The sequence below is a fragment of the Argopecten irradians genome, chromosome 2 (assembly GCF_041381155.1).
Source record: "Argopecten irradians isolate NY chromosome 2, Ai_NY, whole genome shotgun sequence".
Taxonomy (NCBI): domain Eukaryota; kingdom Metazoa; phylum Mollusca; class Bivalvia; order Pectinida; family Pectinidae; genus Argopecten; species Argopecten irradians.
In genome coordinates, this window is record NC_091135.1 from 36,003,481 (window position 1) to 36,009,542 (window position 6,062).

Consider the following 6,062-nt stretch of genomic DNA (forward strand, 5'->3'; position numbering starts at 1 on the left):
GCATTGTTGTCATGTTGATAGTCACTAGAATAAAAACAGTTAATTAACTATCAAGAGTCGACATCGTGATAGCCCTTAAAAGGGCCGTTTTAGTTAGTGTGGAATCACAATGGAACCGTTTACTCGGCGGCGGATTTGCTAGTCCTCTTGGAGGAGAAGTACAGCCTTGATGGACCTAAATGCATCGTATAAAGTTCTACGAAAAAAAGTGAAAGCACTCAAAATGGGTTATCTCTCTTACAATGTTAACAGCTTCATATGTCAGTTGATTTTGTGGCGGCATCCATCATCGAAACATTCCTACATTTATAAAGTTAATTCAGCTATCTCATGAAAGAACGCTTATTATAAATAAAACTTGAAATAATTAAGTCAGACATAATATTATATTATAAGTATAAACATTTCTTTATATCTGCAGTCAATGTCGCTCGATGTATCATTGTGATCTGTTTGACATAAAATATGGACACATACTTGTAAACGACAGGGCCAAATTTCAAAATTCCCGTGACGATTTTTAAACTTCTTAGAAATAAACACGTAATAACGCGACGATTTTTAAACTTCTTAAAAACAAACACGTAATAACGTCCACTCAATTGATTTGGTTTATTAAATTAAGGTCGTAATAACAGCGGAAGGCTGTTAAGGACGGCCTCCGGTATATACCACGTGTTAAAATGTCTCATTGTATATATTAGGAGGCTGCGCTATATTAGTGCTATATCTCCTTGTAATAGTAAAACACTTTGCCGCTACTAAATTAAGGATATTATTTTTACTTTCTTCCTGTCTTACTTTCTTCTTCCTAACGTATCTCTTGACACCATCTCACATTTGGCCTTCTGTTGATCATGAGCGCTCGCCCCTGTGAGAAAGGCTTTGGGTTCTGTCTCCGGCTCACATCGAAGTGTATAAAAGTAGTAGCTTCTGCTACTGCTTAACGTTCAGGATACAAGCAGTGGGACGACTGGGTGGGGTGTGTTGCTTGGTGTCTTCATGCTTCAGTGATATAACACTTTGAAAAGAGTTCCGCTATACAAGAAGACACAACACGAATATACCGCAGTCTCCCGAGACACATCCACATTTCATACACGCAACACACCGCTTACATGGGAGGCCGTCCTTACATGACCATGGGTGTTAACAAGACATTACTTAATTAGGCAGACAAATATACTATACTTTTAGGAAGTATTGTTTGGAGATCTCGCAAGTCATCTGAATGGCTGACATTTGGTTAATATCATGGAGTGTTTTTGGACCAAACAAACTGTTTGAAGTTGTTAATTCATGAACATAATGATATAGCATTGTGTCACGAAATAACATTCTGATTACTTGGAAATAATTTTTCAGATAATAAAACGTTTTTTCTCGTTTTATAAATCGTTTAAATGCTTCAGGAACTCAGCCAACAATAAATTGGGAGGACATGACGAAGATTTCTTTCAACTACATTTGTATTGTTGAACAAATATTGCAACGGGAAGCAAAAAGTACGGTTGGCCTATTTAACTCGCTAGCCATTTTCCCCTACATACATATCGAGATGTAGGTAATATGATCCTGATGCATCGGAATGGTTTTAAAACATACACATATCATTAGATTTAACATAAAAACTTAATTTCAAAACATTAGAAAAAGCTGGAAATGAAATTCCATCAAGTTGAAAGTATATTTTATAATAAAAAAAATAACAAAAATCTATTTTGGTTAATAAACATTGAAATATACAAAAGATAATAGAAATGATATTCTTTAAAAATATAATTGTCTAGAATACTAATTTTCAACGTAAAACAATATAGTACTTTGTTTCTTTGTTTCGCAAGAAAGCATTCTCTATAACATAAGTTACTATGCATGTATGTTAAGAACGCGCGTGCATGGCTTCACGGCGCACACAACAGTCACTATATCGCCTCACACCATCTTATCTGAATACAGTGGCAGACTCAACATCGTGTGAACTCCCATCATCTGTTTATCTTTGGTGTTCATCTACAGCTCATCGAAACAACGATGACTCAGCTGGTCATCTGAAGTCATAATTGTCAACACCCAAACATAGGTGTCGTGTGCAAAACACAAAACGCCAGGAACGATGACTACAGGGAGTAAAAACATTGTGTAATTATATAGCTGTTGGAGTCTTACCGCCTGTAGCCTATATCTAGAACACTTCGTTAGTTAACGTAAACAATGTGGGAGTAATAGTGGAATTAGGCCAGCATATAACTACCGAAAATTAACAAAACGTCATTAATCGCAAAGAATTGATATATTTGTAAAACAACAATCAATGTTTGACACTATTACTACAAACCAATAATTGATTTTTCTTAGTTTTTGTACTAATTCTGGCTTTCTAATTGGCCGATTCATTTTTTATACCACTATGAAAAAAATATCCGAGAATGGCGTGGAAACTCGACGATATCGTGACGCTAAAATAGAAACATTGACGTCGCGTATTGATTTGGAAAAAATAATCCCTTGGAAAATCAGTTGAATCGTACACGTGAACGTATTTTATTTTATCAAGTAGTCTTTAAAACTAATTATAAGCAATGCGTGATTGAATAACGAGGACATCATAATTTACTCTTTCTGTTTGTAACGTCGCTTCTGATTGGCTGAGATGACGGTGTAATGATTTCATAGACAAAAGAGTCCCAAAATGAATTTCGAATATTGAAGAGATTATCTTTACTAAATTGAATTAAAAGGATTGATTTGAATAGATTTTTATGTTATGGAGATATAACACAAATCTGAGTGTACTCATAAACCGCACTCAGATTTTTGTGTAATATCTCTTTTTAAATAATAAAAAAACGGTAGTATGTTAGAAAATATAGAAACTAGGACATTTGTCTCTGGATAAGTTTTACAGTATAGCGAATGCTCCCTTGTATCATTCTATTGTTATTTTATATGGGTTGCACCAAACAAAGTCAAAATTTTGAGGATGACAGTATTTTCATTTCAAGTATGATTATAAACACGTCTCAGACGTTTACAAGCCTAATGCTACCTGGTACAATACTTAGTATCTTCAAAGTCGATTAATTATTTTGAAGCATAAATTAATATCCATAATGCAAATAACGTCACAGTCTTAAGACTTTCTTTAGTATTGATTGATTCGCGTCTGGACTGGGGGACGGAAAAAAATGAAACACAAGAACATCAAACAAGTCTACCTTACGGACTAACTCACTCCCAGTTTGTGGTAAAATGAACATTTATTTAACAGGTTTCTGTTGCGGGTGATGAAAAAGAAACTTTTCAACCGCATCTTTGTGGTTACCTAACTTACCGTAATGGATTCGTTATGACTGGTAGAACTCGGTGCTAGATCTACAAGATTGCGTCAAGTGTTGAGAGAAAGAAAAACCATGGTATGATGATTAATCTTTTCTAAAAGTCTTGTTGTTGTCTCTTTTTCTGTGGTGAGAGAAAGGAAGACCATAAGTCTGATACTTAATATTTTCTGCAAGTCGTCTTGTATTTTTTTGTGGTGCGATAACGGAAAACTATAGGTTTGGTCTGATAATTGATATATTCTACAAGTATTCTTGTTGTCTTTTTTTTTCTGTGGTGAGAGAAAGGAGAAAACTATCTGTCTGACAATTAATCTATTCTCTAATTCCTCCTCTTGTCTCTTTCCTGTGTAATTTGACGTTGATAGATTTCCGTTGGTGTCAAAACAGGTGGGATGTCGACAAGGATATCCACAGGCGCCATATAGAATCCCGGGGAACCAGCCCATTCAGCTCTAAGCACGTCGAAGGAAGGACTTGTTTGTGATTAGAGAAACAACTGTTTCTCGTATTAATATAGAATGACAAAAAAATATGTAACAGTGAGATGCCTTATGGTTTAGAGACCGGAAATTGGACCAAGATCATTAAAGTGTTTTGAACAGGTGGGGAAAATGAAGCGTCGTTGTAATAGGTGTTGTTTACGCTTAACGCGCTTCCAATGCCTCTTTTCAGAGTTTTAAGCATACGTATAATTTGTAGGCCAAGTGAAGTTTAATTTTCCGGAACCCAGACTTTAAAACTGATGGTACCCACATGGTCAAAGTGGGAGGATATGAATAACTTCTCTAATTAGCAATGCTTTTCATTTGGAAAATTTGAAGCCACGTAATGTTTCACACAATTTGGCGACTACGCCTTTTTTGCCGACAGTTATTAATTCCGGTTATGTTACTATGGATATTACCTGATGTTTATATTGAAATCTGACATACATATAGAAACATACTTTCTCGTCCCCTTCTCTATTGTATATTTAGGACACCAAGTATATTTTATACTTAATATTTATTTTTACGAAATTATACATATATACAAGTATAATGAAAATTACCATCTTTTAGTCAAATGACACAGAACATAGACATTTTGTTTAAAACCTATTAATGTGTGAATAACGAAATGATATAAGTTAGTATGATTCACCTGAGAAACTGCGAACATACAAGGTGACTAAGATCGCCAATGTTTGTTTGATAAACGTTCAGCAGTATTTCGTACAGAATCGATCATCAGATCATGACAAATTGATGAGATATACCGTACTACTTATGACACATTATCCCTACGCAGTTGGCAATAGTCCCTATATACGTGGAATCCGGCCGGTTGTTTCGACCACCTCAAGGTCAGTCCAAATATGTTGGCAATTTAGCAAACAAAAGATTGTTCATTCATAGTGAAAGTGTTGGGGAATATGAGTCAATATCAGGCCTGGCTAAAACCGCCTCCCGGCACGTGGGCTAGCAAGGTAATGTACGCTCACATACAGATATTGGTTAGCACATTAGTTATGCAAATCTCTCACGCTTGTTCCACCAATCAGATAACGCGTTACAAAATGAGGTTTCCCAGAGGTTAACCTGTCTCTGGGATCAATCAGACAGCAATAGATCTGACACCCCGCGGCATTGTGGGTATAATGCTGTTTGTACGAGTTGTTTAGAAAGCACGTGTACTCTCACTGTACAGTATCTGCACACAGACCTGGTGCATAATTCACAGTTTAATCAAATTATGTTTTATATTTTGCTGCAAATCATTTTTTATTATTATTAGTTTTAGATGAGGATATTGATTTAAAAAGCACGACGTGCAATTTTTATCTCTGAATCGACACCTCATACTTATCTGAAAATTTTAAATAAATGTATCGGATAAAAATGCAATTCAGTTGAATAATTTACATTTGGAGAAAAGGCAACTATTGAATGCAATCATTAATCCCTTAATTCGTAACTAAGTGATAATATTTCGCCTTAATAACAATTTGATCTGTCTTTTCCCTTAACTTCTTTAATTTCAATAACTAAATAGGGACACTTAATGTTATATAATATAATATGAATTTTTGACTAAAAATGATTTTTGAACCAAAAGCTAAAATGCCAGGTTGTAATGATCCAGAGAATAACCACCGAACTACGGCTAGATTAGTACCTGGTAGCTGGTCTCAAAAGATCTAGAATGTCGGCCTCCATGATACGTCACTTTATCTTGATTTACCATGATCACAAGGCTTTCTCTTGGGATTATCACCTACGAGTAAATAGACACAAACAAACAAAAATAAAACCCCGTTGCAATGGTTTCTGATGGCTGACCAGCATTACCAATCTGTGTTTATAATGAAGTGTTAAATGTCGACTTTGTTTATGAATAAATTATTGTCGTTACCTCCTGAAACGTGCTTGAAATTAAATTTACACTTCCTTTCACCCGTAATATAAACAACAAGTCGCGCCACAGACTCTACTTCCGGTTCTGTCGCTACTTCTGTGACATTTTTCGTCTGTGGAGAAAAGCGAAACCCTAGAGGGAGCAGGAAATGGCGGTTATCGGTAGTATAAACACCTGTATATAAGGAGGGTGATGATGGTCGACATATGGCAGGAAGTGTGAGGTTAATTCGGGACATTTGAATCCACTTTTTTCCACAAACCACTGTGAGTGCGACATGAAGATAAAAAGTTTGATTAAGGCTGGCGGACGATGGAACCTGTG